General features: G+C 37.8%; 1 protein-coding gene across 7 annotated transcripts in view; it reads right to left on the bottom strand.

The window, feature by feature from the left end:
- Window positions 1-1,268: 1,268 nt before the first annotated feature.
- LOC111250427 (serine/threonine-protein kinase PAK 2-like) overlaps window positions 1,269-7,566 on the bottom strand; it is a 38,713-nt gene continuing 32,415 nt past the window's right edge. For 5 of the 7 annotated variants that reach the window (XM_022805675.2, XM_022805672.2, XM_086987999.1 and 2 more), the window contains one exon: window positions 1,269-5,138. The gene's annotated coding sequence lies outside the window, so the exon portion shown is untranslated. Of the gene's footprint in view, window positions 5,139-6,841; window positions 6,856-7,566 lie in introns of all 7 variants that reach the window. The other 2 variants (XM_022805673.2, XM_022805674.2) reach the window with 2 other exon arrangements.

The raw sequence follows: 7,566 nt of genomic DNA, 5'->3' as shown, positions 1-7,566 counted from the left end.
ATTTTTTTTTTCAAGGAAAAAACCTTTGTATATTGTAGTCAAACACAGATGCTGGGTTAAGTCGTGTCGACAGGTGCCATTAAGTAAAGGAATCATACAGATTGTTATGGGGCTTCAATGAATGTTAATAGTAAATACAGTGAAGACAGGATATGAAACATCGGTGATTCCCGAAGAGTGTCACTGTTTATCAACAATTTCAATTATAGTACAGACAGTGACGGAGAAATCTATGAAGGTGCGAACATAAATACTGCATTGAGCATTGTGTTGCTGAAACAGCTTTTGTATTGGTATTGACTACTGCTAGAAATAAATATCTCTGGCGCCAAGATGAAGTTACATTTGACGGCAACTTTAAATGACACTTAAACTTACCCTGGATTATAGATTTAAGCAATCTATCCGCTGCTTAAAATATGCTTTTTGCGTATAAAGTACGGTTTAGATACAAGTCATATTTATCAGTATGGATCTGAAATAATGTATCTTGTATAGAGACTGGTGTTAACAACAAAAGTGTTGAAAACGACAAAATTGGTTCTGTAAAAAAAGACCACGAAGCATTAGAAATTCTCGTTATTCATTGGTTACACTGTTTACTGGTCCTAATTGGACTCATCGCGGCGTTTCCGGTTTAATTTATAATCTATTATCTACAATAAACTACTATGAAAAAAATACGCCTAGATTTTGCCTCAAATATAAGATATACATGTACAGGAAATCATAAAGTTCATTCATGCTGGATCGCACTGAGCAAGTGATTTTAGAAAGACCGGAGGTAATTACATGGTGCTGACGTCTTATGAAGCTCTTCGAGAAGCTGGCTGCGTTCAATGGGCCCATGATCATCAGCCTCTCTCGACCGATGGAAAAGAGGTTCGAGATACTTATTGATAAAACAGGACTATTAAGTTGGACGTCGTCATCCCTAGAACCGATCGCCACTTTATTAAACAAAAGCTAGACGTATGTTAAACTTGAAGCTTCCACGTCGAATCTTAAAGTCTATCTTTTTACCTATATTTTTTTATATCAAAAACAACTATGTATGTTCATCTTTTATAAATTAAAGCATATGTGAAGCAAAAAAAAAGCGCACGAACATAAGACGACAAATCGAAACCTATTAAATTATTGCGAGAAAAAAAGGGGTAAGAATTGATCTTAGGAAAACGATCGAACTGAATCGAAAATTTAAAATACGGACATGATAAACAGATAACAAAAATAAAATACTATGTAAAACATTACGCGTAAAAAAATCAAAGCTTAACGCCGCGTCTTTTAAGTATTATTTATTATTTAATCACTTTATAACTGGAAGCATTTGAAGGAAACCTACAAAAGTTTTCCGTGGCTCCTACGGTTTCGTGCCATTTTCTATGCATAGATATAAGAAGTCTGTCACGCAAGGTACAAGCAAAATGAGGCAAGGCACAGTGAATAGATAAAAACATAATAAACCTTTACAATCATAAGGAGCATTGAATCATTTACATTTATTTTCTGTTACTCTTTTCCAGCAATTCAATTCTCCTCAATCTCTCGACGGTTGTTCCATCTGTGAGCCATTTCTCGAGAAAGAGGACCACATCGTTAATTCTTTGCCGCTTCGTCACTAAGTTCGGCAAATACGTTTCATCATAATCAACTTCCTCCCGTTTTTCTATATTTTTGTGTGTTCTGTTTTTGTGAGTTTTGAGGTGTCACCTTCATAAACCCATTCGTTCGCTCTTAGTGTTTAGCATCTTAAAATAATAATTATTATTGTTATCTTTCATTAATATATATATATATATATATATATATATTTTATCATTACTTCATTATTACATTACACTGGAGACTGTGTACCAGCAGTCGTCATCGGTCTATCGACCAGATCATCAGTCATCAATTTTTTACGCGTCCGTACTGCGTTCTATTATTCATTTTATGTATCGTTCGCAATCAATACCATTTCTTCTCCCGTCGTTAATTATTTCCACCCTTTATCTAGCTTGTTCTGTCATATTTACTTGTTAATTCTTTCTCTGTCCCAGCATTTAAACCGGACTAGTTCATCGGCCAGCTTACCATGCTCATTCCGTATCTTCTAAGTTCGCCATCAGGATCGTAATCATCGTTCTCATCACACGTCATACAGGTACACATACAGCCCTTCCCTATAGAACCGACGTCAGTCCTTTCTCCTGTTTATCCTTATTAGCTGTCCTCGTTTTCATCGACCAAGCCCGTCTTTCACCCTAGCTACATCACGTTCCGTTACCATCAGCGGCTTTCAACACCCCCTTAATAATGTAGTATTCCGTATGGAGTTTTTAGGCCGTTCTTTTTACAAAAATGATTTCTCTTCAAGATAAAACAAACACAGCAATCTCTATCTAATAGATTACTATTTCAACTGGAATCCATCCTAATTTGAATCACACGTTTTCCACTATAATAGCCTCCACCGCCACGATTGGATCGCACGTCGATTGCAACGTGTCAAGCGTCCAGAGCGACAAAGGAAACTGGCCACAGTGGAATATCGATCTCAGATTATCCCGTCGTAATTTTCATATAAGATAGATCATACATTCGTCATTTCTACTGTAGCAAAGCTGCAACAATAAGTCAATTCGTATTATATCATGCTTCATAACTCTTGTGTTTGGGTAGATGAATTCGTTTTTCGAGCTTATCGTTTGATTGGTTTTTGTTTATTATTATTAACTTTTGTTTATATCGTTCGTATAGTTTTAATCGATTCAGCCATCATTCGTAAATTTTGTAACAAACTTCTCCTTCTATGTTAGATTCGGAGCAGGCTTTCTTATTTTTTATCTCTTTAGTATCCAATCTGCCTGTCTATAGACGTGTTTAAATGCGTATGTACAAATCTATTGCTGTACTTGTGTTTCCGTGTGTCTCCCTGTCTCCAGGTCTGTTCTGTTACTGAACTCTGAAACAACTAAACCTATTGCTACCAAAGTCAGTGCGGAGCTTTGTCTATTATTTTTTTTTTTAGTATGGCGCCTTTGGGGCGCAGAATCGATACCGAACTAGACAAGCTTATTGCAATTTAGTGCAAACAATTTGAAGCTATTGCATCACAAAGCTATTAAATTGGCAGTTGCACTTAAAAGAGGTGGTCCCCAAAAAAGCTTGTCCGCTAAAATTCGATACCGTAAATGGTATGGCTAGAGAATAAAAACAAAGTATGATTCATTCCCTTCGAATAAAAATGCAAGGTATATTCGTCGATTATTGATTAAGAGGTAAAACTGAGGAGAATTGTATTATACAGGTCCACTGACCACCTGCCCTGGCAGAATAAGCAACATGCTAACAGCATGGTGAAATTGATAATTTCAGTCATCCATCGCAGCGCTAGATCATTTCGCTGCTCCAGTTTCACTGCGAACCATTGGATGCGTTTGACTAACTACGAATCAATCAACACTACGACCGTTTTTTTTTGCGATTCAATTCGATATATATCAATGTGCTTGAATATATTAAACTGTATGTCGTTTTGCCTGCGTATATCATGTTTTTCTATGCTTTTCTTTAGATTTTCTCTAGATATGCAAGTTTCCATTTATTTCTGGGCCTCTGTGGTTTTCAGAAATCTAGTCTCACTAGAAAACTAAATGTTTCAAGTACTGCCAGCAGGAAACGAGGTGACCTACGCTCGAATTCGAACCCAGGCCATCCAATATCTTTAGCAGGTAAACATGCTACCCACAACGCCATCTCGGGGACATCCCTTGAATCTGTTTATAGTCGTCTGCTACTACTGTTATTGTTATTAATCACCATTTATACCAGCATCACAAGCTTACTTTTTAACTGATTAAAATTCGTCAACGGTTTACGCTCTTTTAGCATTACTGTTCAGACTAAATACTACTAGAATAAAATTATGTTTATTACAGCGGCCTAATGGCCTTCAACATGTCAAATGGGTCGTAGTCTATTTTGTGTTTGCTTATTCGCCTACGATTTGTGTGTGTGTGCGTGGTAATACTCGTGCCATTATAACAGCGCAGTATTATGAGAGAGTATATGTATTTCAACGTCAACATGACACTAAGTGTACATGGTATTATGCATATTTATATTATTCTTATTAGTATTATTCATAGCATTACTACTTCTTAACTACTATTGTTGTCGTTCTATTATAATGGGTGAGTTCATGGATTAGTAATTTAAATAATAGCTAAATTCTCCTTACCCCTGATTAGCTTCCCACCGTTATCCAGCCTAACATCCCGAATCGGCCGAGGTCGATCAAGTATGTGTACCGAATGCGTGAGTTGGAAATTTCAGCCGGTTGTCAGAGCGTAGTTGTCTCACATCTGAGCAACTCCTATAAGCCTCAATCAGGTTTCCCGAAATTTAGTGTCTATCGTCCCAAAACGTCCAGACCGTGAATGTCGCAATCACGTAATGCACACCAGCTAATCCGAATGTTTGTTCCCCGTGCTACGCTCTCTCTCCTCTCTCCTTCTCCTCCTCGCCGTCATTGTTTTCGTTTTTCTTCTGCTATCACGGAAGGGAAAGATTCCGGAAGATAAATGAATCTTTTCCTGCAAACTGAGGCGTGCACCATCTTGTCCTAGTAACTCCTTCTTACAAGGTCACCTCTTGTTTTGTTCCTTCTATTTTGTGTTCATTCTAACTATGTACATATCTTTTCGACGTCACATGTTAACCTCCCTAAACTTCATCCTGTTGTTAGTTCGTTATGCATCGTTTGATCTGCGCTATGTCATCTCATATGACAATCTCCGTTCAAACCATGAAACACAGTGTCTTACTGTCCTCATCAGATATTGAGACTCGATCTCTTATTCCTACGAATGACGCGTAAACGCATCGTAGACTAATTAATGTCTACAAGTGTCGCGGTATTATATAAATATATATTTACGGTACAGAATGCATCCCAGTTTACGTTAGTGAAAGCATTCAGCTGCTGTGTCCTTTCTAACCAACCGAGCGTCCACGGAGTCAATCAGACGACGTCGTACCACAGTTCAGTGAAGTGGTTCGATTTCAACGGAAAAGGTGACAATGTTTGGGCATAGTAAATTCATCAATGTTACGCATGGAACATCATCATAGAACAGTCAACGTACCTGCAAAAAAGGAATACGATGTGACAATAAGACAAAAAGCCATGTAGTGATGTTTAAGGCTTTAAAGACCTTTAGACTAAGAAAACATTATTATATTTTATATGACCAGCCTAGAATATGGTCAGGACAAATTCGTAGTTAACGTTTAAACATACTGTAGATCTAAATTATTTCTCAGAAATAATTGCCATAATATGAAAGTTAACTGAAAGTTACTCCGGTACACATTAAGAGGTTCTGAGCAAACTTGTATAGTTTTTTTCCACTGTTTGTTTCTGACATAACGTATGAAGGCTTTGCCTATCCGATATGAACTCTGATATAAAGGGAAAACAATGATTTTTATTATAGGCAAAGCTTCAGTCGCTAAATGTTTCGCTAATGCATTGAGCCCCAGCAACTATTTTGCCCACATCAGTTATGAATATCTATAATCGGACACCAAAGTCCACGTGATTTCGTAGGCACTAAAATTTATATACTTTTAAAAAATAAAACGAACTATGTTTTAATTTAATATGAGGATTCTTAATGCAGCAAGATACCTTCATTCATTTGTCGAATATTCAAGTTAATTATCATTATCGTTATTAATCTTCCTGAACAGATTGCCAAAATGCTACTGTTTTCTGGGCTTAAAGCAAGTATTATTCAGAAGTATCTATAAGTTTCTCGATAAAAAATGTGAAAGTCTTTACTAATGATATATAGGATTTTACGCAAATTTAGGACCTGCGGTGCACTGCCATTCAGTAATTTTGCGCTCGAGCTCTTTACACAGAGATATCACGCCGAATCTCATCGAGAACTTTGAAGATGTGTGTATTGGTGCAAATATTTTTTTACGGAACTGACGTGAGCCTGACATCCTAAGTACACATTTTTTCCGAAACAGATGACACGATTTTGTCTGAGAAGTAAACGCAACTATCTTGACTGTGTCAGTATGAGCCTGTATCGAGCTTACTGCTCGCTCCGAGATAATATAGGGAAGTTAGAAGGTCGTATTTACATTAAAAACGACGCAAGTTTTCCTTTTTGTCTCTAGAAATGCTAGTATTCATGCGGTTAGGGGTATCACCTTGCTAACTATGTATAGCATTTGCGCATCGTTGTTGCTCAGATTTTGTTCGCACAATGGCGCGAAGTGATGCGGGCCATACGGAGGAAAACATCTCAGCACTGCACTGATCTATTCATGAGTAAGTCCATTTATCAAACGGAACTAATGACCTAAAGCTACCTGCAAGGCTGCGTACAATTGTGGGTTTTCTGTCGATGTTGTCGAGCGCGTGCACCTTACGGGTAATAGTAGTGGCAGTGAAGTTCGAAAAATTCCAGACCCGAGCTATGAGGCTATCCGAACCCAAACTCGGCTAAAGCCAAGAATCTCTATCTTCTGTCAAATCCTTCTTGGCGTGCTTCCGACTGTCACATTACATAAGTGTATTGACTCATGGTTCGACGCTCTTGCGTCGCTCTTGTTTATTGTCAGACAACCATTTCTGTACAGCGGACGATCCGTTTCTGTGATCCTCGTTTCGGGATCGTGACGAACAGAAGAACCGTGCTCACGTGATAGTACCACTGATGAACGTGGACACCACCGGCTACACTGTAACAAGCCCATTGGCTAAAAGCCTCATGACTACCATGGTATAACTAATGATGTTCTGACGTAGAAATTGGTTTTTGCGTTATACCTGAACCCGTTGGCCTGCAAAAACGAAAAAAGGACGAAATCGAAATCCGTCTGTCAATAGAAGCAACACGAGCTTCCAACGTGGAATGCGACGGTATATGATTATATGCCTTTGGGTACAGTAGATTAACATTGAAAGAGATGACAGAAAAGGATATTTTTTTAGAATGATTATTATAACTATTCGACCAATTCGGTTAATAGAATTTTTAATTACTGCACAATCAAGCTGCTCATATTTGAAACAATTCAATGTGGTAGAATTTGCTATCATTAAATTAGTCGACGTCCTTGGTAAATGGGATAAGGTGACTTCAAAGAGAGATTTATTGCTAACTGCAATTATTATCAGTTTCCTTCGCCGCTGATAATTATTCACTAACAATATCGAATCGACCTGGCTTATTTTTTGAGTTTTTGTCCTATCCTGCACTTGCGAGACAAAGTGGCGGATTTTACACGGCCTTTTCGTTCTCAGTCTAAATGTATCTAGAGTTAGCTCCTTTGTAAAACCAACTACGTAATTCAAACGGCGTCGGGTATGCGATTAAGCTGCCATAGATTTTGCATGAGTGTTCAAGTAAATGGTTTCCAATCCAATTACGACAAATCCCGGGTGGATTATTGGTGTCTGTCTGCTACCCACCCAAGTGTCCTAAAGTTAAAACTCCTAGAAGAAGTTTCACTACTAAAAGACTACCGAAAACAGCACTCAAATTAAGAAAT

The sequence above is a fragment of the Varroa destructor genome, unplaced genomic scaffold (assembly GCF_002443255.2).
Source record: "Varroa destructor unplaced genomic scaffold, Vdes_3.0 BEIS01000004.1, whole genome shotgun sequence".
Lineage (NCBI taxonomy): Eukaryota > Metazoa > Arthropoda > Arachnida > Mesostigmata > Varroidae > Varroa > Varroa destructor.
Note: the sequence above shows the minus strand (reverse complement) of the source record. Positions and strands in the feature narration are given on the sequence as shown.